Genomic DNA, 27,532 nt, shown 5'->3' on the forward strand with positions numbered 1-27,532 from the left:
TCTATTTAATGGATATGGAAACTCCATTACCATTAGGCCTTCCTGACATCACCAGATGGCTTAAAAACCTCGTATACATTGCAACACCTTGCATTGCACCTAGGAAAAAAGATCCCGCACCACCTGAGTTTAGGATCGCATAAAAAACATCATCCTCTTCCAATGATGAGTTTAAGCAGAATATAATACTTTCGGTCGCCAACCGATTTATTATGTTCAAGAGGAAAAACCTTCCTCTAGTAAACAACAAGAGCAACAAGACAATGAACCAGAGACCTGGGAATCTGATGAAGTAGCAGAAGAAAATACCAAGAAAACAGACTACTCTGCTAAAGACAAAAAGGCAGATGATCTTGGTAAAAGATTTCGAATGCTTCGTGGTAGCAACCATTTTGAAGCAGAAATATCAAGGGTATGAGACACCCACATGGAAGATAACTTTCAAGATAACTTCCGAAACCTTACTGCGGCTCACCCGCAAGAATGAGAAAGTTTATCCCACTCCAAAATATCCCTGGGAGGACAAAGGTATTCGACAAAATACACAAATGTCGATCTTTCAAATGCTACTAAGGGACACACGTCCATAGATAGCATAAACCCTTTTGGATTTTAGCTCAACTTGGATTGCCCCAAGGATGGAGAAAAAGTCCTTAAAGAATGGGAAAGAAGCATGAGCAATGCTACAAATATGCATGAATCTTGGAACAAAGAATCAACATTTAATTTCTTTACCCATGCTTTACAAGGTAATGTAGCTTATTGGTGGGACAACATTCCCGAAGACTAAAAACGAGCTAATACCTCAATATCGATAGCCAATATCTTGAAAGGATTAGTGGCTAAGATATCAAAGGAATTTCTTGGAATACATCCAACACTAGAAGCTTACAATGAGAGTACTAAACAAAGAAAACGTTTAGAAACTCTACAAAAATTAAACAAGTTAAAAATCTGTAACATTTGTTTCTATGAGAAGTATTATTGCGAATTTGCAAGTTACTTCTATAAACTGCAAAAAGAAGATCAGAAACCTTATCTGTCTATCTTTTATGTAAAACTGCCAGAACCTTTTGCACATGTAACTGAAAAAGACTACATTACAAAATATTGGCAAAATAATCCAGAACTTGGTAATCTAACCATGGATAATTTCCTAAACTTTGACACTTTAGGAAGAAGACATAAATTTTTACAAGAGATGTTGGCAAATCTTTGTGAAGCCCAAAAACTACAAAAGAAAAGTAGTAAGGCAAATAAACAAACATTATGTTGTTCAAACCAGAGCAAAAAAGTAGGAGCTTATGGTTGTAAAACCACCTCCCATAAGCAACGAAAATATCCTAAGAAATTTCAACAGAAAAATTTTCGGATACTAAAAAGTTCTACCACTAGGTATACTCCTAAAAAGAGATACTTTAGAAAAAGAACAAATTTTTCCCTACCACATCCAGTAAAGGGTCAAATGCATATTGCCCAAAGGGGAAAACCCCAAGCAAATGCAAATGCTGGATATGCCAGAAAGAAAGACATTTTGCAAAAGATTGGCCAAATGATAAACAACAACGGTGGTATAGTACTTATATGTTACTAGCCGATGAAAATGGATTGGAAATCATCCATTATGATGACATCTAGTCAGAAGATGAAGTATATGAACTTCATCTAGAAATCGAGTCCTCCTCAGAAAACTCAGAAAACATGTCGAACTCTTCAGGCACCTTTTCTGAATGAGTATCCGCATAAACGCAGAGCATGTAGCTTCTGGAAATTCTTATATCACGGTCATGCTTAAGCTACCCGGATATATCAAGTTCCATATACACACTCTCGTCGATACAGGAAGTTCATATTGCCTAGCCAGACAAAATCTACTTCCCCCGGATCTATGGAAACCACTTGAAGTACCCCTTCAAGTAACAGTCGGCTCAGGAGAAACTATATCACTTCCTGCAGAAGCCCGAAACATTCATCTCGACATTGGAGGTGAAAAATTTATGATCTCAAAACTCATTAGTTTAGGTCAAAACTCATTAGTTTAGGACCAAACATAAACTCAGGACCAGATTTAGTCCTCGGAAATGAATGGCTCATGTTTCATGCATCTATAGAGAAAACCCCAACCTACTATAAACTTCGATGTCGCACTCGACGCGAAATTGACAATTCTACTGTATTTGTCTACGTAGTAAAACCCACAGAAGCCTATGCCATTTCTGGCAATGGAGTTGTTCTCCATTAGGTCTTCAAAAAATGCAGCAAGCGTGGTGATGAGATTCCTCCCTTAGAAACTCTGCTCCTCGCCGAATCCTGCGAATCAGAAGTTCAGCAGCTTCTAGAATCCACTTGTTCTGAGAAACCCTTAGAATGATGGAATAAACAAAAACCATATGCCAACCTCGAACTTCTTGATCTTGAAAAAGAAATATGAGAAAAACCTATGGTTTACACTCCTTCTGATGTTGAAGAATTCTCAACACAGATAAATGACTTGCTAACTCAAGGTTTAATCCGTGCAAGTTATTCTCCACATACATCTCCGGCTTTCCTAGTTCGGAATCATGCCGAGATAAAATGTGGAAAAGCTAGAATGGTCATTAACTATAAAAAGGTTAATGAAGCCACAAAAATGGATGGCTACTATCTTCCTAACAAAGAAAGATTAATAGCTGCCATCAGAGGAAAACAATGGTTTTCTAAATTTGATTGCAAATCCGGGTTTTGGCAAATTCGTCTAACAGAAAGAGCTATTCCCCTTACTGCATTCAGTTGTCCTTCAGGACATTATGAGTGGCTTGTAATGCCCTTCGGGTTAAAGCAAACACCCAACATATTTCAAAGAAGAATGGACGATATCCTCAAACCATTCTTTAAATTTTGCTTAGTTTATGTTGATGACATCCTAGTCTTTTCAGAAACAAATGATCAACATAAAGAGCAATTACTTAAGGTATTAAATGCCTTAAAAAATGCTGGAATAGCATTCAGCAAAAAGAAATCAGAGTCGTTTAAAACCAAGATAGATTCCTTAGGTCTAAACATCTCAAAAGGAGAAATCATCCTCCAAAATCATATTCTGGAAAAACTAGCAGTTTTTTTGAATGAAATTGAAGATATAAAACAACTTCAACGTTTCTTAGGATGCCTAACATATGCTGAAAAATTCATAAATAATTTAGTAGAAATTAGGACCCTTTCAAAAGAAACTAAAGAAAGATGTCAAATGGGAATGGACACCCACTGATAGTCTAGAAGTACTCAGGATCAAACAAATGATGAAACACCTCCCAGGGTTAACTCTACCAGATCCAGATACAAAACTGATTTTAGAAACTGATGCCTCGGATCATACTTGGGCAGCAGTCCTAAAATGCAAAATCAATGATTCTGAGAGAATATGCAAATATACATCAAGAACATTTTCATCTGCTGAAACAAACTATTATTCTTATGAAAAAAGAATTTTAGCAGTTAAAAATGGGATAAAAAAAACATTTATCTTGCTCCCAAAGAATTTTTGGTAAGAATTGACTGTAAAAATTTTGTCGGTTTTATGACAAGAAATTTAGAAGATTCACTTTGTCGCGGTAGATTACTCCGTTGGCAGAATGGTTCTTTAAATTCTCTTTTACTGTTGAACACATTAAAGGAGATAAAAATTATTTACCTGATACTCTTACTCGAGAATTTTCTTGTGTTATAGACAAGTACAATGGATCCCCTCAGCAACACCCTGATGGACCTAGCAGCAACAATTGCCACACTCACGGTATTACTCTCAACCCTACAGTCACTATTCGACAGTGTTTTAGTTCTCTCTGAACGTGGAACATACATGAGAGTTGTGCCCGATACGGGTTAAGTGGAGAACTCTTACAACTCAAGGTTAAGGAATTAACCAAAGAGTTAAAAGAACTCACCAAATGGCATGATATGCCAAGCTCCTCCGGGACTTCTACCGGATCTCCATCACGAGAAAAGGAAGCCACAACATCAGCTAATCAGCAGACGGATGACTTTAGTGTTTTGATAAACACAGGTCGACCCGAGATTGCTACCGGTCATGCCAGGCATGAGAAGGAAATCACAACCTAGTCTTCTTTGAAGATAGGGGAATCAGGGACTTCTACCTGCCAGTCTAGAGCTGGAAAGGAAACCGTAATGATTTCTATGAAATCGGAATCAGGGATTTCTACCTGTCAGTCTCGAGTTGAAATGAAGTCTTAACAGATCCATCCCTGATGGAAACGGACTTGTCTAGTAATGAGAAATCATTCAAGACAAAATTGGTTACCCTGTCTGAGTTTATAAGGTTGAAAAGCCTAAATAAACCATATAAAACAAGTTTTAATGAGTTTGATTTTTTAAAGAAATTTAAACCTTTAAAACTTTCAGACATTATGTCTGAGGAACCCTCGCTACGCCCTCAAAAGGTGGACAGTGTTCGTTCAAAGATCGAATCCGATAATACTGTTCAATTCCAGAGATGGAATGAACAAATTGGACAAGGGATGAACACTCCCTTCTTCACCACTGAGTCCAGCAACAGTTGGAATCAAGTGAAGCTGAGTCATGAAATAGACTCAAAATATGCATCCATGCTTTATTCATATGGATTCATAAAACAGATGGTACTTCACTCCACTGACTTATCAGTTTTGGAGAAAATGCCAAAAGAGATTATGGAGGCTTGCAAAAGTTTCATCTCCATAACAAAGAGTACAGGAATTCGACTTCATTTCGTTTCCTGTATTGCTGAAATTGTTATTGACACCGAGATGTTTTTGAGCATTTCTGTCGTGACTCTTGAAGGCATAAAAGAAGGTGACGTGAAGATGGAATATGATCCCAGATATGTTCCAAAAGCCAAGCCATGCCCAGAAGCAGTCTGGCCAACCAGGCGTATTCACTGGCTCAAGAATCTGATACAACTCATATAATAGCTGATTCAGAAAAAGAAAAGCTTTGTCTACAAGACCTCCATCCCACTGACGATCGTCTCGAAAAACTATAAAGAGACTCCGGCACCTGTCTAGACCAGTCTTGAAGCAACGCTGAAGAAACTCCTTAGAGGAAATATCCCCTTCAGCAAAGCAACCAAGCAAAGCTTCTACCAGATGGCTCAGAAGACTTTTCCAAAAGAGCACACCTATAAATAGTGCTCAGAATGGCAACTGTCCGAATGAGAAGTCACAGCCATGTCAGCTGACAAGTCAGTAGCCATTAAGGCCCAAGACAAAATCAAAGTCAGCAAAGGCGGCTTCAAAAGTCATCAAAGGCGGCTACACCAAGTCAACAATGGTGGCTACAAAAGATTCCTGCACGTCAGCATCATGATGTCACAAGAGGAAAAGACATTTCTACCCTTGCTTTCGGTGCCAAAAGGTAATAATGCAAGGGTAAAAATGAGACGCCAAAAAGATAAAAGTTACCCTTTGTCTTTAAACACACACCTTTCAATTAAGGGTAAAAGCGGAGGAAATGAAAGATCTTCAGCTATAAATTCGAAGCTCCTCCAGAGGTTGGGACATTCGAAAAAACGGACAAGCATTAGTTGATTCGAAAACCAATGGACATTCGAGAAGAAGAAGGCGATTTATGGCGATCTTCCTCCGGCAAGTTCCTTAAAGCACGGTATGTGCTTAACAGCCGTAATGGCTGAGCAAAAAAGAGGGAACCGACCGGTGGCACGGTCGGTAACTTCGGGAGTTATGTAGATAAGTAGTTTTCTTTCCCCCTTTTTTAAGGGTATGTATTTAGTTTATTTTTATTTTGTTTGAAAAATATTTTTATATTTTACGCATGTTTGTAATATTGTGATTTGTACAGTATTTTTTTTACTGTTCATGTTCCACATCTATATATATGATTTCCACAGTGTTTTTTTTACTATTCCAAAGTTACTATTCAAAAGTACTGTTCAGTTTTTACTATTCATGGTTATTATTCATGTTTCTATTCATGTTTACTGTTCACTCGTAAAAAAAAAATAGTATCAAAATAGTGCCAAATAGGGCAGAAGCTAGAGACTTGGAATTATTTGACTACGCTCCGAGGTAGAAAACGAAACGGAGCTGTGCTCTATCCTGCTGAAGTAGCCATGGAGCCGCAACGATTAATAGGAATGGCTTGGGGCCCTCTGGAGACCGTGAGGACCGCATTGACGGATTGTCCACGTGGTGGTAAGCCGACAGGAATAGGGTCAAACCCTGAAGAAGTTCTAAGTAACAACAAAAGTTAAGTTGGGCCTATTAGATAGCTATAAAAATAGACACAAATGAGTACATAACAGTGACATGTGGTAGGAAGCAGGAGTAATATAATGGTGAAATGATAAGATGTATGTAGTGTGACTGTAGGAATAGTATTGGGTGAGTCATCATTTTTTTCCGCTGCTTATAGTCAGTGTGATCCCTAGGATCTAGTTCCGCTGCCCTCATCTCTATGTTCACCCTGTCTGCCGATCAGACATATCAAATGCCATAAGTGTGGTGAGTCAGTTCATGCATAAACCACAACCTATCCATTGGCAACCCTTGGAAAGGATATTACGATACTTAAAAGGAGCCCCAGAAAGAGGATTGCTTTATAAGAATAAAGGCCACTTCAACATAGAAGTTTTCTCAGACGCAGATTGGGCTGGATCACCTGATGACAGGAAGTCTACTTCTGGATATTAAACTCTTGCTGGAGGGAAGCTGGTTACATGGAGAAGCATGAAGCAAAATATGGTTGCGAGATCAAGTGCAAAAGCAGAATACAGGGTTATGGCTCACACAGTTAGTGAACTGCTATGGATCAAGTCCATGCTTACCTAATTAGGATTTTATAAGGGAGGTTCTATGGTCTATATTGTGATAACCAAGTAGCTATTCATATTACTTCGAATCTAGTCTTCCATAAAAGGACCAAACACATTGAGGCGAATTGCCACTTTAAACAACAGAAATTTTAAGCAGGTATAACTCCCTCAAACATGTTTCATTTCAAGAGCAAGTGGCACATATTTTTACTGAACCGATTATGTCTAAGATCCTATCTTTTATATCTGGCAAGTTGGGTATTTATGATGTCTTTTCTCCTCCAACTTGAGGGGGAGTGTGATGTGAAATTTAATTACATCGGCTTTTATACCTCGCAAGCGTACGAATCGTTCATGTAATCTAGTGGGAAGCGATGGTCATATCCACAAGGAGGACTAAATTTTGTGTATTCTTTAGTCAATTAGCCTAACCAAATATGATGAATTAATTTGAACTAAACACTAATTATATCCTAAATTATCAAACAATAATCTAATTAACTACTTGCACAACAGGAAACGATAACTCTGGATTTTACCGTGATTCGTGCCTCTCTCGAGCATCACGTAACCACGAATCTAATTTCTCAATCCTTGCGTCTAGCCCCTCTTAGGCGCCTAGAGTTAATGACAAAGATCGGATTACAATAAAATGCAGAGAATCAATTTCCTATTGTGATGATGCTAAAATTATCAACTTTGGATTTTACCGTGATTCGTGCCTCTCTTGAGCGCCATGTAATCACAAATCTGGTTTCTCAATCCTTGCGTCTAGCCCGTCTCGGGCGCAAAAATTTAAAGACCAAAATCGGATTAAAAAACCAAAATTCAACCTAAATTACAATCCTACCCTAATTAGCTAATTTAATCAAATATTCAAAAAATAAATATTTGATAACCATTAATTCTCAAATCAAATTTAATAAACATTCGAAACCTAAGTTCAAACTATAGGAAAATTAAATTACAAAATGATGGATTACTCCCCTTCTTCTTTCTCTCGCTCGGGCAGCAAAGGTTTGTTCTCACGGGTGTTGCAATTTCCAGAAATTGATGGCTTCGGATTGCAAGAGCGAGTTGCTAGAGGTAGAGACGACGCCGGCGAAGAAGGCTAGAAACCCACAGATGGAGGTGGTGCGACGGACGATGGAATGGAGCCGAAATCCTCTGACCGGCTCTCTCGAGTCTCGGTCGGAGTCGGAATAGCTTCGGAAATGGGTAATCGACGCCGGAGGATGGTCGGAATGCGGAATCAGCGTCAACGGAGCCCTCTCAGGTCACCTCTCGGCTTGGTGAGCAGAAAATGGCAGCATCGAACTCGACGTGACGGAGACTCTCTCGAGCTCTCCTCGGGTCTGTTCACCGTTGCGGGATGGGGGTGGTCGAAGGTGACGAATGGCGTTCGGAGGGAGCCCTCTCAGGTTTTCCCTCCGAACGGTTGACGACCTCCCTGTTTCTCCCCTATTTTCGGTCCTCGAGCTCCCCCTCCCGGTCGACGGTCCCCTGTTTTTTTTCCCCCTCTTTCCTTCAAAATGCTGTTACCCTAAAAATCTCCCTCTTTCACTAATGGCATTTTGGTAAATATCTCCTTCTCCACCAAAATTCTCTTGAAATTCCATAATTGAATCCATAAAAATCATTTCAGGAAGAAATAAACCCTAAAAGTAAGGAAATATAATTCAGGAGAGAAAAATATGCAATATAGACAGTGATTAATGCCAAATTCAATAAATGCACGTTTAATTTAAAAACCGATAAATAACCACCTATAACACAATTATAAGGGCTATTCTATTATAATTAACCTAGTTCTCATGTCAGAATCTGGCATCTATCACACCCCCAAACCTAAATCTTTGCTAGTCCCTAGCAAAACAGCAATGGAACCAAAATTAAGCCTAGGAAAACAAAATACCACTTTCGTAGGGAACACGATTGCATTTAGCGTATGCAACAAGCTGTTAAACCTCTACTTGACGGTAGTGGACGAGTTGTGTCTCGTGAGGGTTTGCATGGAATTTACCCACAAAATTTATCTAAATCAACAATATAAAAAGAAAACTGAAAAAATTTACTCATTAGCATATGACTAACACTTAGTATCTTAAAATATCTGAAAATCATTTGAAACCCTGCTCAATTTGAAAACCTGTGTAAAATATAGCACATTATCAATCCAAATACACTCATTGTTACTCCACCTGAACCAATGTGACCTATAAGCAATTACTTCAACAGAACAAATAGGCAACAAATAACAATAAAATCCTGGTCACATCACAATTAAGGGAAAATAGTAGAGTATGCATGTTGTCTGACAATCTCACAAAAGAAGTATACAAATTTCAATCTTGACCTGCAACGTCTTTCAACTTACAATTCATCATCAAAGTTAAGGAAACTCATTGCTTCCAGATTTAAACCCATTTTTCGCTATTACCAGCACATTTTTGCTATTACTAGCGTAATTTTTGTTTCACTGAATACTTTTGGTATTACCACCATTTTGTATTCGTCTTCACTGCACATGCACTTATTTTTAAGTAACAGACTATTCCGGTGCATGTCCCTGGGTTTGGCCAGGCTGTTTCTGAGGTTATCTGTCTTTTGCAAGCAAGAGCATTTCCATTTGCATTCATACATTACAACAAGAAATTTCACTGAGATATAAAAAAGAATGAGTTCAAATAGGCATACAAGACTATTCAGACTAACATAGATCAACACTAGTTTTACATGTTCTCTTTTGCAACTAAGTTCCAAGTCTAATGCAATAGTAAGTTATCCCATTGAATTCTCATGGATCACAACAAATGATATCAGATTTCTAATAGGCATATTCTACACAGTTTTACAAAAAAATTTGAAACATATTTGAGCAACTTATTTTAACTCTACTTAATTTAACCACATACTAAGAGGAGTAATTTGAAAACTACGAACAAAAATCAAAAGAAATTCATTGCTGAGACATAAAAGAGCCGTTTTCCCCCAAACCTAAACCTGACATTGTCCTCAATGGGGAAAAATTAAAACACCAGAATGACTACAAAAAGGAATAACAGCTAAAGAATAATAAAACTCATGGAAACCACATGCTCCATTGGCACACAAGAAGTAAAGGAAAGCCAAAACAGCGCAAGGAAAAGAGATATCGGCAAACACCCCCAAACCTAGAGCATGACACATCATCAAGCAAACCAACTAACAATCACTAAAATATCTGATTTACTAGACGATTTATTGCTGGCCTTAACGTCGATTTTGGTGCCAGTCTTCTTGTCTAGTAGCTACTACTCCAGTTGACTCACAACTTAGCTAGTTATACTCCAGCAGAGTAAGGGTTAAGCTCCCTCAGGGCTCCTAAATCCATAGGTGGGACCATATGTGTTTGGTCATCAACAATAATACCGAAGAGTCAATAAAGATCCCCAGGAATGATACATAGACTCCCTCGAAGAAGGTTTACTCGTATCAGCTATACCCGTAGGTAATCATCCGTAGATGAAACCACTGTCCCACATCACACTTTGAAGAAATCTCCGTGTGACTGGCCACTGAAGGCAGCAGGAATCACACACTGAACACAAGTCCTTGAGTTACTCGCCATAAGGTTTTCATTCAATACTTCAAGATCGAACTGGTCAATCCCAGAACGATTTTTTGAGTATAGACCTCTCAAACTAGGGACCAAAAGTCTAGTCATCGACTACCAGAACCATTTAAGCTCTCAGCCGGCAAGAGAGTACCCCGAGTCCATGACGGGGCCAGCATCGTCGGGGGACCTCTAATCAATCAAGACCAGAGTACACCAAAGGTTATCCCAATAAGAATGAATAAGCCAAAAATAAAAACTGTAATGTACAAAGGGATAGATACGTGGGGATTGCCCATAATGTGCTAAGTTTATAGTAGTAAGCAAGACTCTGATGCAGTCAAGATGAATGGACAGGTTCCTCCAAGAAAATCACCATCACCTCCTCCGGTGTGGGGACATTCTCAAGATACGTTTGAGTCGCTGACCGTTAACGTTGAAGACCGACCCATTGACCACCTGGATCTCAACGTCACTAGAAACAAATGCAATCATGAGTTATGAAGTAAAACATTCCGCCCAACAGTAAAAGATTTGCGAAAAATAGATTTATCATGTAAAAGTTTTGTTCGCTCCTTACACAGTTTGGCAGTCTCATGAGCATCATGACGTATCTCCTCCCACTCATTAAATTGCAATTTCCTCTCCTCACCCACTTGAGCCAAATCAAAATTCAAAACCTTAATGGCCCAATAAGCTCTATGCTCAAACTCAACAGGTAGATGACATGCTTTGCCAAACACTAGGCGACATGGAGACATCCCAATAAGAGTCATAAACATGTTTTTTTTTTTTAAATCCTAACCTAAGACCATGGAGAACAAATAAATACACTTAATACGTGTCTCCCCGGCAACGGCGCCAAAAACTTGATGTGAAATTTAATTACATCGACTTTTATACCTCGTAAGCGTACTAATCGTTCATGTAATCTAGCGGGAAGCGAGAGTCATATGCACAAGGAGGACGAAATTTTGTGTATTCTTCAGTCAATTAGCCTAACCAAATATGATGAATTAATCTGAACTAAACACTAATTATATCCTAAATTATCAAACAATAATCTAATTAACTACTTACACAACAGGAAACGATAACTCTGGATTTTATCGTGATTTGTGCCTCTCTCGAGCACCACGTAACCACGAATACGGATTCTCAATCCTTGCGTCTAGCCCCTCTCGGGCACCTAGAGTTAATGACAGAGATCAGATTACAATAGAATGCAGAGAATCAATTTCCTATTGTGATGATGCTAAAATTATCAACTTTGGATTTTACCGTGATTCGTGCCTCTCTCAAGCGCCACGTAACCACGAATCCGGTTTCTCAATCCTTGCGTCTAGCCCCTCTCGGGCGCATGAAGTTAAAGATAGAAATCGGATTAAAATACCAAAATCCAACCTAAATTACAATCCTACCCTAATTAGCTAATTTAATCAAATATCCAAAAAACAAATATTCGATAAACATTAATTCTCAAACCAAATTTAATAAACATTCAAAACCTAAGTTCAAACTATATGAAAATTAAATTAAAAAATGACGGATTACTCCCCTTCTCCTTCCTCTCGCTCGGGCAGCAAAGGTTCATTCTCACGGGTGCTGCAATTTCTATAAATTAATGGCTTCGGGTTGCAAGAGCGAGTGGCCGGAGGTAGAGACGATGCCGGCGAAGAAGGATAGAAACCCACGGATGGAGGTGGTGCGGCAAACGACGGAATGGAGCCGAAATCCTCTGAACGACTCTCTCGAGTCTCAGTTGGAGTCGGAATAGCTTCGAAAATGGGTAATCGAAGCCAGAGGATGGTCAGAATGTGGAATCGGCGCAGACGGAGCCCTCTCGGGTCACCTCTCGGCCTGGGGAGCAGAAAATGGCAGTGTCAAACTCGCCACGATGGAGACTCTCTCAAGCTCTCTTCGGGTCTGTTCTTTGTTGCAAGATGGGGGTGGTCGACGGTGACGAACGACATTCGGAGGGAGCCCTCTCGGGTCTTCCCTCCGAACGGTCGGTGGCCTCCCTTGTTTCTCCCCTATTTTCAATCCTCGAGCTCCCCCTTCCGGTCGATGGTCCCCTATTTTTTTTCCCCCTCTTTCCTTCAAAACGTTGTTACCTTAAAAATCTCCCTCTTTCACTAATGGCATTTTGGTAAATATCTCCTTCTCCACCAAATTCTCCTGAAATTCCGTAATTGAATCCATAAAAATCATTTCAGGAAGAAATAAACCCTAAAAGCAATGAAATATAATTCAGTAGAGAAAAATATGCAATATAGACAGTGATTAATGCCAAATTCAGTAAATGCACGTTTCATTTGAAAACCGATAAATAACCACCTATAACACAATTATAAGGGCTATTCTATTATAATTAACCTAGTTCTCATGTCAGAATCTGGCATCTATCAGAGTGTTAGAAGATGGACTCAATCCCACACGGCTAAGGAAAAAAGCCCACACATCCAATAGGTGGCATATTTGTAAATAAGAAGGCTTCTCATAAAGATGACATGAAGATGTAATTACTTGTCTATTTATGTCTGTTGTCTTGTAATGTTGTAGCCCTAAGGGCATTGTAAAAACTATAAATAGAAGCCCTTGGCTAAGAGGTAGAGCATTAAGTTCTCTCCTCTCTTCTCAAATTCGTCTATACTCTCCTCTCCCTTCTCTTGGAAGTCGATCCCTAAACTCTCTCTCCTTTCTCTCTTCTTCTCTTCTTCTTCACCTTCTTCTTCTCCTCTCCCTCTTTGGCTCGAGATCATTATGAAGAGTCCTAAATTCTACAGAGTGGAATTTCAATTTAAAACCAAGGGTAAAATCTTTCAATGTGACAACATGAAAGAGTATTTTTCCTCTACCTTCCAAATTTTTTCCAAGAAAAAGGGATCATTCATCAATCATCTTGTGTTTATACACCTCAACAGAATGGTGTATCAGAAAGTAAACATCACCACCTTGTAGAAGTTGGTTGCACTATTATGTTTCCTATGAATGTTCCCTAGTTTTATTGGCCTTATGCAATGCTCACTACTTGTTTAACCATATGCGCTCAAATGTGCTCAAAGGTGTCACCCCTTTCGCAAAGTTGTTTCTTGATTCGGTTGCTTTTGCTTTTCTGCCTTGGGTATTTGACTGTACATATTTTGTTTATCACTCTGGGAATCCCCAAAGAAAAAAATTTCCCCAGGTTGTTAAGTGCATCTTCTTGGGATATTCCAAAAACCAAAAAGGCTATGTGTGTTACTCTCCATCCTTGAAGAAAATGTTTATCTCAGTCGATGTTTCCTTTCTTGAGCATCAACCCTATTTTTCAGCTAGCCCTCCTCCTGGTTTTCCATCATTTGCAAGGATGCCAAAGCCACTTATTTTGGTGGATTATGATTTCAGATAGGGGATCAGCCTTCTTAAGACCCTCTCTCTACACCCATTGATTAGTCACTTGTGGAGCCTTCAGATGATCATGAGGTATGTTCTCCTCCTTTCTCTCCAATAGTTTATTAACCTCCTTATGATATTAAGCCCATTGCTATATGCAAAGAGCCCAACTTCACTACAGTTGGACCTCCATCCATCTCATACCTTATCTCTCATTATGTTTCCACTCACCGTTTGTCTTTGAGTTGTACATCTTTTTTGTCTTCAATGTCTTCTTTCACCATTCCTACCTTCTATGAGGAGGTTTTAATTTATCCAAGGTGGGAATTTGTCATAGATGAAGAGATTCAAGCTATGTACCATAATTCCACTTGGCATTTGGCCACTCTTCCACCAAGAAAAAAGATTGTTGGGTGCAAATGGGTCTTATCCCTCAAGTATAATCCTGATGGTTCTTCAACTAGGTACAAGGCTCAGTTAGTTGCTAAAGTTTATACACAATGTTATGATATTGATTATGATGCAACTTTTTCCCTTGTTGCCAAGATGAACTTTTTAGAGTTTTTATTTCTCTAGTAGAAAATTTTAAATGGGAGTTACATTAGTTGGATGTCAAGAATGCTTTCTTGAATGGTATACTCTCTAAGGAAGTCTACATAAGCCAACCACCTATTTATGTGGTTGAGGGGGAGAAAGTATGTCGTCTAAATAAGGTAATCTATTGGTTGAAACAATCTCTATGAGCTTAATTTGTAAATTTACCACTGTGGTTACAAAACTTGGGTTCAAGAGGTGTAAAAGCATTCTTATGGTTGTATTTGTAGATGATATTGTTATTACAGGTAGTGATCTTACTGGAATTCAATGGGTTAAGTAGGATCTTAATAAGAAGTTCCAAACTAAGAATCTCTTGGGATTGATGTTTTTAGTCCAAGCATGGTATAATCCTATTCAAAAGAACTGTACTTGATCTATTAAAGGACACTAGGATGCTTGGATGCAAGCCAATAGATAGACCAATGGAGCCTAATGTTAAGTTGTGTGTAGGAATAGGTAGTGATATTAATGTTGGTCGGTTACAACTGTTAGTTGGGAAGCTGATCTATCTCACCAGTCACAAGACCAAATATTTCCTATTTAGTCAGTGTTATTAGTTAGTATATGCATCAACCACAACAATCACATTAGGAAGCATTGGAAAAAATCCTTTGGTACCTAAAGAAAAATCCAAGTCAAGGGCTACTATATAAATGCGTTAGTCAAAAGGAAATTGAATTCTTTGCTGATGATAATTGGGTTGGGCCGCTTGATGATAGGAAACCCACTTCATGTTATTGCACAACTATTGGGGGCAATCTAGTCACTTGGGGAAGCAAAAAAAAAAACAAAATGTGGTGGCCAGATCGTGCGAGGAGGCAGAATATCGAGCTTTGACACTTGTAGTAAGAAAACTGTTATGGCTAAAAACATTCATGACTGAGCTTGGGTTCCAGATAACCAAGCTTATATAACTTGACTATGACAATCAAGTAGCTATCCATATTGCGGCCAACCCAGTTTTTCAGAACAAAGCATATTGAGATAGACTGTCATTTTATACGAGAAAAACTTCAAGCCAAAATAATATCTATGTAGTATATACCTTCAAATCATGAAGGCTATTACAACAAAGTCACTCAAAAATACCTGCTCCAAGCTGGGAATATTTGATGTTTTCTTTCTAGCTTGAGGGGAAGTGTTGAAGAAGTTTGAGTCGTATTTTATGTAATTATGAGAGTGAGTGACATAAGCTACAATTTGTTAAAAGTTTATGTATTCTTTTTGTTTCTTATGTATTAGGGCATTCAAGCCCCACTTATACAAATAATAAGGAGAGGGGGAGAAGCTCATTAATGAGCTCTCTTCTAAACCCTACACTCCTCTTCTAAACCTCGTGCCCTTGCTCTCATCTTCTCACCTTATCTTCTTCCTTTCTTTTGTTGCTTCATTCTTCTTCTTCTTAAACCAAGTTATCTATGATTAAACCCTAGAATTTAATAGCCTAAAGTTTGTATTGGGTATTACTTTATTAGAAGCATTTAGTGATTTTGGCATGTAGGTCCTGAACCCTACGTTCAAATGTTGTGGTGGACTTTGAAATCCTGCCATGAAGAGACATGGTTATGAGATCCAAAGGTTTCCTAGGCTGATAATCATGGACGACTTGAAATGGGTTCATGCCTATAGATCTATTGACAAAATTATTGTAAGCAAATTAGGTTGTTGAGAGGATTAAATCCAAAGTGTGGTGGTGTGTTCTCCTACAAGCAGCAAAGGAGGTTTCCCAAGCTTCGGTTAAAGACTTCAGTTTGGCCATCAGTTTGGGGATGGTAGGTAGTAGATAACTTTACTAAGGTACTCATTAATTGTCATAGATTTTTTCTTTTTTAAAATCTCATAAAGAAGACATCTCTATCGAAAAAAATGGTATGACAAAAGCCCATATAGCTTGATGATCTCATCGAAGAAAAGTTGATCCACTTTGAAAGCATTAGAAGTTTTAGTGCAGGGAATAAAATGAGTCATCTTAGAAACTGGTACATGGTCCATGGTCCATGTCCTTGGCCAAGGTGGCTTCTCAAGAGAGTGAAAATTGAGATTATCAGATTAAAAAAAAATTGTGCGTGTAACTAAAATGTTGCATAAGAACAAGTCAAGATATAGTTTAACTTGTACACACCACAGGGACAAAAAATATTTTTTGTTATCAATGTTCCACTAGTAGTAGTCACCACCCAAGAACTCTTGCTAGGAAAAATTCCACTATTTAAAAAGATCTAATAGTTAGAATTACAAAAGAGATCCTGGTTCTCTTTGGCCATGTTATGACTAGAGTAGTAGGTAGACGTAGAAAATAATTTAGGTAATTTTCTAAATGTTCTCTTAGGTGGCATTTATGTAATTTCATTCAAAACTTGGGTTTGCGTTGCCTGTGTAAGGGGGCGTTCCTATTATTTATAGGGGCATCATTTGAATGGAAAGTAAGCATTGAGCATAGTAAATGAGATTGGGTTCTCTCTCTCATGAGGCCTGAGATCGGATTCTCTCTCTCCCAATGAGGTCCAGGTGCAATCTTCCTTCAAAGCTTGGTTATCCTCACGTCTCTTCTCCTTCTTCATCTTCTTCCTCACGAGCTCTCATCCACCAACGCCTCTTCACCTTCTTCATCCCGAGTTCCTCATCCCTCACCATCTCCATTTTCCTCTCCTCCCTACGGGTTCAGTTGGTACCCTGCCTACGAGCCCTTGTAGCTGATCCCAAATTACAAGAACTTCAACCCATCTTCTCAAACATATTCCAATCGGAACCCAAGAGAAGATCGTCGGGTGGATCAATCCATGGAAATGGGGCATAACAACCTAGTATCAGAGCGGACCACCATCGACGATTCATCTTCTCGAAATGATTGCTGCACACTACTAGTGGAATTTTAGATCGAAACACAGAACAACTTCACCGCAATCCGCACCGATATTAAGGAGATAAGGGAGCTTATGCTTCAATTCAATCTTCGAATTGACTTACAAATTGCTTGGATTTCTGCTCGTACCGCAGAAACGAAATCAGAGAAATCGGCAAAGCCAAAAATCAGCGAGCGCTCTGTCTCTCCAGCTGTGGCGATGTTATGGACTCTATAGCATCATGAGTTACCAACAGGCGTAGGAATTAATGAATGTGTTTTTCAATTTCCATGTAATTGTTTTTGGTTTGGTTTTGTCATTGGTTTGGGTTGGTTTAGCATTTATTGGTTTGAAGCATTGACCGAAGGGGTCTTTAGTGTTTTGGACGTCCTCAATCCTATTTAAGGGGACGGCTAGGGTAATGAGAGGGAGGAATTGTGTCTACTTCAGCTAGAGTAAATTAGATAAACAGGTCAAGAGCTCCTTCAAGCTCTCTCCCGTTTTTCCCCAATTATTTTCCGAAATTCTCCTTTCTGAAATTCAATCTCCATCATTCCCTCATTCCATCTCAACGTCAAGCAAGGTAATGGAAGGAAGAGAAGAGAGGAGGGTGACAAGATCTATGGCTCGTGAGGAACCTAACAACATGGTATCAGACAGGTCCACCCTCGGTGATTCCTCTTCTCCAGAGGACATACGTCAAGTACTTTCAAAAATTCGACAACGATCCACTCTTCAAGGTACTGAAATTTCTCAAATCAATAATACATTACATACACTGGAATCATCTCTCCAAACAGTCATCCGACAACTTGCTGCACTTCAAGCACCAACGCCACCACCAGCCACCAATTTTCAACAACAACCAGTACATCAACAACAATTCACTCCACCACCAAATCCACCCCTGCGGCAACCACTGGTTCCCATGGCTACTCACACACAAGGACCATCCACGGTTTCAAGGTACTTTAAACTTAACTTTCCTACATATGATGGCTCTAAAGATCCCTTACTGTAGTTCACGAAATGTGAACAAATCTTCTATCATCAACAAACGGTGGAAATGGACAAGGTTACTTTGGTCGCCTACCACCTGCTCGATGAAGCGCTCATGTGGTTCCATCACTACCGAAATGTCCATTCCACTCAGGATTGGCTGCACTTTAAACATGCTTGCCAGTTGAGGTTTGGACCTCCAGCTAGCAGCAACCCAGTGGGGGAATTGATCAACTATAAACTGACAGGCACCTTAGAAGTTTACCAGAAAACGTTCCAAGAAAGGTTGGCTCGAGCTAGTGAATTTGTTCCTCCTCACCGACATGTTTATATTTTTAATGCTGGATTGACAGAGGTGGTTAGATTGGAAGTGGAATTACTTGGTCCGACAGATTTGGACTCAGCAATGAATTATGCCAGAGCTGTGAAACACAAACAGAGAGTTCTAAAAGAGTCTTTACACCGAAAACCATTTTGGAACAACAGAACACAGGGTACTGCATTTGGTCCACGTTTTGGGTCCTTTGCCCCTAACCGAGCAGATCAGTCTACCAATGTGCCTCCACACACTATGCCACGCAAATTTTTGACTAAACAAGAAATGGAAGCTAGAATGGCCAAAGGCCTATGTTTTAATTGTGACGAACAATTCCTTCTAGGACATACCTGTAAACGCTTATTCAGTATTGAACTGTTGGAAGAAGATTCAGAAGAGCTTCCTGAAAATGAATTTGTTGAAGACGTACAGCAAGAACCAGAGCTCTCCCTCCATGCCATGCATGGCCTGCGTAGTTCTAATACCATGTAGGTAAAGACCAGGTTACATCATCTCATGCTACTTGCTTTAGTTGATTCGGGCAGCACACATAATTTTATCAGTGAACCAGCCGCGCAACAATTGGGATTGGAAATTCAACAACAAAAGGGACTCTCGGTTTCAGTGGCCAATGGGGCTAAAATTGCAAGTGTGGGTTTATGTGGAAACAACCCTTTCACCATTGAGGGACATTCCTTTCAGGCAGATTTACTAGTCATTCCCTTCGCTGGATTTGATTTGGTGCTCGGGGTCAAATGGCTTCAGTTATTAGGACCTATATTATGGGACTTTCAGACTCGGACTATGACCTTTACAGCACCACAGGGTCAGATTACATTACAAGGTATTGTGGCACAGGTCCCTAACACACTTCACACTTTACAGCTTCAACACAATGGTGATGGTCAGTTAGCTCCTTACAGCATTTGCGGATTTATTTAATGACCCTACGGGTCTACCACCAGTGCATCACTGTGATCACCACATTCGTTTAAAGTTGGGAACTGATCCAGTAGTGGTGCGGCCTTATCGTTACCCGCATATACAGAAGATGAAATAGAACGACAGTGCATGCATATGCTCGCTCAAGGCGTGATCCAGCCTAGTCGATCTCCTTTTTCCTCACCAGTGTTACTAGTACATAAAAATGATAAATCGTAGAGGTTTTGTGTTGACCATAGGCAACTCAACTTGCAGAAAATTAAAGATAAGTTTCCCATTCCAGTCGTGGACGAGTTGCCGGATGAGTTACATGGTGCTAAATTTTTTACCAAATTAGATTTGAAATCGGGCTATCATCAAATAAGAGTTCACCCGGCAGATGTGGAGAAGACTGTGTTTCGTACACATCACGGTCATTCGAGTTCCTCGTCATGGCCTTCGGTCTCTCCAATGCACCCTCCACCTTTCAGGCCCTCATGAATGAGGTATTTTCATCACTTCTGCGCAACTATGTGTTAATCTTTTTTTATGACATTCTGGTCTATAGAAAAAATTGGGAAGAACATCTCCACCACCTCCATCAAGTATTTACCATTCTACGCTCTCATCATTTGGTTTTGAATAAATCAAAATGTTCTATGGGTACATCTGAGGTGGCATATTTGGGCCACGTCATATCACCTGTGGGCGTGAAAGTTTATCAGAGCAAGATACAAGCAGTAACAGATTGGCCAATTCCCACCTCCATCACAGCATTAAGGGGATTTTTGGGCCTAACAGGATATTACAAAAAAATTATCCAATCTTATGGCCAGATAGCAACACCACTCAACAATTTTCTCAAAAAACATGCCTTCCGCTGGTCTTCTTCAGCGGAACAGGCCTTTCACCTGTTAAAGGAGGCCTTAGCCTCAGCGCCAGTCCTACAATTACCAGATTTTGAGGGAGACTTTGTGGTGCAATGTGATGCATCCGGGGGAGGTATAGGGGCAATGTTACAACAATTGGGACACCCCATTGCTTATTTCGGCCGTCAGTTGGGACAACACCACCATAAGTTAGCTGCATACGAGAGGGAATTGATTGGGTTTGCCAAGGCTGTCCAACATTGGTGACCTTATCTCTGGGGACGACCATTTCACATTCGTACAGATCATTGCAGCCTCAAGTATCTTCTTGAACAACGCCTCACCACATCCCCACAGCAGCATTGGTTAACTAAACTCATGGGCTTCGATTTTGCGGTTCACTATAAGCTAGGTAGTTCGAATTTGGGGGCTGATGCTTTATCACGTCGGGATAATTCAGCCGCACAAGTTTATGATATCAGTCACCCACGTTCACTGATATTACATTCTATTCGTGAGGAAGTACATCAATATCTGGATCTCATGTCATTATATCAGGATATTCAACAGGGGACAGCAACTCCTCATTGGACGATTCAGGATCGTCTCATACTCTAAAAACACAGGATCTTTATGCATCATACGTCCCCACTTCTTCACACCATCCTGTCCTCTATCCATGATAGCACACATGAGGGTCGATAGAAAACATATTTCCGAATCAGTAGGGACTTTTACTGGAAGGGCATGAAGAGCACAATTGCTGATTATGTAGCTGCTTGTCAGATTTGTCAACGAAACAAGGCCGAATCTTTAAGTCCGGCAGGCCTACTGCAACCTCTGCAACTACCGTCTCAAATATGGTCTGACATTTCCATGGACTTCATTGCTGGCCTTCCTGTTTCATCAGGAAAATATGTGATATTCGTTGTCGTTGATCGATTTTCAAAATATGGTCACTTCATTGCTTTGGCGCATCCATATCTGCTGCTCAGGTCGCTCAATTATTTATGGACAACATTGTCCGATTACACGGAATTCCCTCATCCATTATCAATGACAGGGATGCCATTTTTACCAGTATATTTTGGAAGGAATTATTCAAATTATAGGGCACCCAAATTGTATTTTCGTCTGCATATCACCCACAAATGGACGGACAAACAGAGGTCTTCAATCGCACGATTGAAATGTATTTTCGTTGTTTTGTGGGGGACACACCTAGACCGTGGGTGAAATGGCTTTCTTGGGCAGAATTTTTCTATAACACATCTTACCACACAACACTGGGAACTACACCTTTCAGGGTCGTTTATGGCAGAGATCCACCTCGTCTGTTACTATATGAACCAGGGACATCCAAAGTCGTCACTTTGGACCAAGCGTTCGCTGAAAGAGACGCTATGCTCACTGAGGCATGTACTCATCTACAGGAGGCCCAACACTCTGTGAAACGCTATTATGATAAGAAGCACCGGGAGGTATCTTATTTCCCTGGAGACTATGTGTGGTTAAAGCTTCAACACTACCGCTAGCTGTCTATGACTTCATCCAAGCGTCGTAAGCTATCTCCAAAATATTATGGTCGATTTCAGGTGTTGGACAAAATTGGGCCCGTGGCATACCGCTTGCAGCTACCACAGGAATCAAAGATCCATAATGTATTTCACGTCTCCCAATTGAAGCCCTTCCAGGGTGACTCGCCCCTACTGCACACTCCACTATCGTCACTACATGAGGGCAGAGTCCTCTCTATTCCATTTCAGGTGGTAAAGGCACGCCACATTCAAGGTGATTGGGAAATTCTCGTCCAGTGGGCAGATGTCGACCCCAGCGACACCACATGGGAGCCGTTATGAGTATTTCGACTCTTATATCCTTCCTTCGAGCTAAGCTCTTTCTCCAGGAAGGGGGGGGGGGGGGGGGGGGGGGGGGGGATGATAAGGACTCTATAGCATCACGAGTTATGAACAGGCGTAGGAATTAATGAATGTGTTTTTCAATTTCCATGTAATTGTTTTTGGTTTGGTTTTGTCTTTGGTTTGGGTTGGTTTAGCATTTATTGGTTTGAACCATTGACCCAAGGGGTCTTTAGTGTTTTGGATGTCCTCAACCCTATTTAAGGGGACGGCTAGGGTAATGAGAGGGAGTAATTGTGTCTACTTTAGCTAGAGTAAATTAGATAAACAGGTCAAGAGCTTCTTCAAGCTCTCTCCCGTTTTTCCCCAATTATTTTCCGAAATTCTCCTTTCTGAAATTCAATCTCCATCATTCCCTCATTCCATCTCAACGTCAAGCAAGGTAATGGAAGGAAGAGAAGAGAGGAGGGTGACAAGATCCATGGCTCGTGAGGAACCTAACAGGCGACATCCAAAATTGGGGACTCTGATATTCCAAAATAGGAGGGGGATTTGCCGTCAAACACTTTCTCACTGGACGCCATGCATCTTCCCAATCCAAAGTCGACTGAAATCCCGGCATTCTCTGTCTTGGAAAAGCTTCCTAAATTTTCGAAATCAGGCGGGGGCCACAACATTTGGTGGACCTAGGAGGGATAATCTACAACCCTTGTTTCACAGAGCGCCATCCCACTTCCACCGGCGATGCAACCCACGACACTGGATGATTTGGCAGCTTATGGGCCACAAATTTGGCTGGAACGGATCGACGCGCACCAGCCACTTTCGACACTTCAGCACCAGTTTGCTGAGGTTCACCACCGGACACAGAAAGACGATAGTGCGCCACCCCCAAAACCCAGAGCTTTCGATTTCGAAGTTGAAATTGTGACCGTGGCAGCAGAAGAGAGGTCTCACACAATTGATTTCGAATTAAAATGGCTTCAACAAGATGAGGCCCCTGTTCGTGGTGCTGTACACGACCTTCAATTCAAGGTTGCTAGTCCCCAAATTAGAAGGTGGGAATTTGCAGTAATTTTATATAGGATTAATGTCTGGCCGAACTCTTTGATCTTTGCTGCTGTTTATGGTGTCATTGAAGCCACATCTGTTGCATTATTGGGTCCAATTGTTGGCAGATGCATAGACCGATTTACATACATTCAGGTTCGTCGAGCATGGCTGTTGACGCAAAATATATCCTTTGGGGTGGCTGGATTATCTGTCTTTTTGCTTCTGTTCTATCACATCTTGAAGTCAACAACTTTCTCAGCATTTATTTTTCTTTTCATCTTAACCAATCTGACTAGAGCAACTGTTGTTCTTTCAAGTATGGCTGGCACCATTATGATTGAAAGGGAATGGGTGGTTGTGATCTCAAGTGGAACACCTCACGACGTCCTAACAAAAATGAACTCCACTATTAGATGGATTAATCTCATATGCAATTTAAGGGCTCATGTATTTATTGGATTGATCGTTAGTTTTATCTCCCTCAAGGCTTCAATATTGGCTTCTGAAATCCTGGCTCTTTGGAACACTATCTATTTGGCTACAATATTGGCTTCTGCTTTCTGTATATAATGGATATTCAGCCTTGAGTAAAACCAGCCAAAGGACTTGGGAACTTGCATCTCATGCCACATGGGAGAGTTCTTTAATTCCTTAGGAAAAGGACTTGCTTTATTCTGCGACAATTTCATCATCATCGACAAATGGGTATGTTAGAAAAGTAACTTGTTTGATCACAAAATATTTTTGTATGGATGCATGGATTGTCTAAAAGCAAGAAGTCATGCTTCTAGGAGTGGCTTTGGCTCTACTATAGTTTACAGTTCTCTGTTTTGGGGTATTGATGACAGCTACTTTAGAATGGAAAAAGCTACCTGCCTATGTTATTGGAATAGCTCGAGGTGTAAGTGCTGTTGTAGGGATAAGTGCAACATTTCTATACCCAGTCCTGCATTCTCATAGCTCAAGCCTGAGAACGAGACTAGGGTCTATATGGCCTCAGTGGTGCTTTTGGGGGGATTTAGTCCTTGAATTCAATCGATGTGTTGTGGGCAGAGTCCAAAACTCCCTTCACTCCCTGCTGGATTTTGATGACTTACATCCTGGGTATAATTATTTCCAACCCTCCAGAATTCAGTAAGCTGGTCATCATCTCATTTTCATTGGCGACGCTCGCAGGGATTCTCTACACAGTCCATCATATGCTGCCATCTCTAGCTTTTGTGTTGCCGGCTCGTTGGATACAGCGATGCTCTACTTTTATAGTCCAGTGGGCTGACATAGCCACCGCGGTTGACACTTTGTGCTTGGATCCAGACATCGGCACGAACAAGCACACCTACCTTCGAGCTTGAGGGCAAGCTCATTCTCCGGGAGGGGAGCAATGTTATGGCTAGAGTAGCAGGTAGACGTAGAGGATAAATTTAGGTAATTTTCTGAATGTTCTCTTAGGTGGCATTTATGTAATTTCATTCAGAACTTGGGTTTGCGTTGCCTGTGTAAGGGGGCATTCCTATTATTTATAGGGGCATCATTTGAATGGAAATTAAGCATTGAGCATAGTAAATGAGGTTGGGTTCTCTCTCTCACGAGGCCTAAGATCGGATTCTCTCTCTCCCAACGAGGTCTAGGTGCAAGCTTCCTTCAAAGCTTGGTTATCCTCACATCTCTTCACCTTCTTCATCTTCTTCCTCATGAGCTTGGTTATCCTCACGTCTCTTCACCTTCTTCATCTTCTTCCTCACGAGCTTGGTTATCCTCACGTCTCTTCACCTTCTTCATCTTCTTCCTCACGAGCTCTCATCACCCAACGCCTCTTCACCTTCTTCATCCCGAGTTTCTCATCCCTCACCATCTCCATTTTCCTCTCCATGTCTCCCTATAGGTTCAGTTGGTACCCGCCTACTAGCCCTTGTATCCGATCCGGAATTACAAGAACTTCAACCCATCTTCTCAAACGTATTCCAATCAGGACCTGAGAGAAGATCGTCGGGTGGATCGATCCATGGAAATGGGGCATAACAGGCCACATGTAGCTCTATGCATGATTTGTACAAAGCAAATCTCCCAAAGAGATTTCTACTAGATTCTAGCTCTAGCCAGGCCTTTCTATCTAGAACATATAGGTTCTAGATGAACCTTTCACAAATACAAGTAAAAAAAAGGTAAAAATACACCCTTACTTGGAAAGGTACTTCTCCTTGAGAGATTCCAACTTTCTCTTCCTTTGCAGCACAATGAGAAATGATGAAGGAGCTAGGACCCTATGAATATAAGGATCAATGAAAGAGAAAAGAGATTTTTCAAAAGTGTGAGGATCACTCTTTCACTCAAAAGTACTTCCAAAGGAAATTTACAAGATAGAGAATAATGGCTTAAGTATTTACCAATAAATGCTCATTCACCTCTCTATACACGGTTTGGTGAGGATATTTATAGCTTACCCTACACAAACTAGCTATTATTTTACTATTTAAAAAAGTTAATACTTTGATTGATTGATCTATAAAAATTCATTGATTGATCAATCAATCATAATGACTATTTTTCTGTCACTCCATGACATTGTTTGATGAACTGATCGATCAATATTATACCGTTGGTCTATAAAACTTAAGTTGATCTATCATTACTAGTGGATGATTGATCAATCAAAATTCCATATGGCTATGCAATACATGTATAATCGATCATTGAATTTCCTATGATTGATCATGCTTGAAGTCCCTTACTGGAAAGGTTCTATCTGATCGGTCAATCAAGTGGGATGATCCATCATTCCAAGTGAAATTTGCTTACATGGGAAGAAATAACCGATCAATCCAAGTGGGATGATCGATCATGCATTATAGCATGAAATGGCCATGTTTTGGATGATCGATCAATCGACTATGGTTGATCGATCATGCTTTATATTTCTAGCCTGCACAATTCGTGATGATCGATCATTACTAGTGGTTGATCGATCATTCCAATGCCAGTTCAACAATGTTGACTTTTAAAGCATGAGATTATTTTTATCTAAGTGCTCTACTATGCTATAAATGATGTTTATAATGTTCTTAAATAATTTCAAGCGTAAATTATGACCAAAAGCTCTTATTCCACATTTGTAATAAAAAAAAGGAGTTTAGAATACTCTCTTACATAAGTGACTAAGTTTGATATTTTGACTTTTACATTTGAACTCTAGTTTTCTCATTATCTTCTTCAAGAGTGCTTATTCAAGAGACATTCTTCAATGGTGCTTGAGGTCTTGAGTTTGGCTTGAAGCTTTAAACCTTGAGATGACTTTACTATTGAAGGTGATGTATGTGAAATATTTAGATTTTCAAGTTGTTAGATCAATTAGGTTTTGCTATCATTAAAAGCAACAAGGGAGTCATTCTACGGTCAACAATCTCCCCTTTTTGATGATGGCAAAACCTAGCTCTAAAAAAATAGAAATATACACTTCCCTAAGTTTGGAGTTAAAAATTATTTGTTCAAATTCAGCTTAAGCTCCCCCTTAATCTTTGCATGGTGTGATTTAATCCTTCTAAGCATAAGATTTGTAAACTTTCTAGAGCCTAGGTCTTTTGATCCAAGTTCCCAATGTTTCTCCCCCATTTTGTCATACTCAAAAAGATAATAAGTGAAGCATGCAAGGCATAACAAAAAAGTTTCTCAAATGTAGTATGATAGATAAGATTTTCATTCTTTGCAAAAAAAAAAGTGTTTACAAAGCATTGAAATAAGGACATACAAGTATAGCATAAAAAAGTCTACACTAGGAGTCAAATAGGTGGTTGTATCCAAAATGACTGAGTTGGAGGTGGGAGATAGTTGAGGATGATCTCGAGGAGGTGCTCTATCCTCTACTGTCCAGCCTTCAATTCGATAGTTGCTTGAGTTGCCACTTCATCATCAACAATTGCATCTAATGCTATAAAGACAATCGATGGAGGTTGAGTTCCCTTCTTTTGTGTGGTGCCTCTTTACTGGAGGCTCAGGGCTAAGCTCATCTTCTGAGGCTGCTACCTGTGGGGTAGATTTCTCTAGGATCTTCTCCTTTTGAATTCATTGTCCTCTCCATTTGGAAAATCCAAATTTGCCCACTTTAGTTTCTCCTATGGACATCTTCTTTGTGATGTCCATCGACCTTATCCGATAGGTTCACATCGCTTTGATAGAGGATAATAGTGAGCTCTTTGGAAAATGGAAGGTCATCGACTCTAGAATTGGTGGCGATATCCATCATACAACTTACCATAAAGCAAGCATAATCCAGGTTTACCTTTTTATGATTGCTCAAACCTAGAAGATA

General features: G+C 40.0%; 1 pseudogene; it reads left to right on the plus strand.

The window, feature by feature from the left end:
* The first annotated feature begins 22,920 nt into the window (after positions 1 to 22,920).
* LOC137959564 (solute carrier family 40 member 1-like) lies at positions 22,921 to 24,581 on the plus strand (annotated as a pseudogene).
* Positions 24,582 to 27,532: the final 2,951 nt, after the last annotated feature.

The sequence above is a fragment of the Aristolochia californica genome, unplaced genomic scaffold (genome assembly GCF_029961685.1).
Source record: "Aristolochia californica isolate CCGP_79_NKW_82.1479 unplaced genomic scaffold, dmAriCali1.0.hap1 SCAF_3, whole genome shotgun sequence".
In the NCBI taxonomy this organism is placed as follows: domain Eukaryota; kingdom Viridiplantae; phylum Streptophyta; class Magnoliopsida; order Piperales; family Aristolochiaceae; genus Aristolochia; species Aristolochia californica.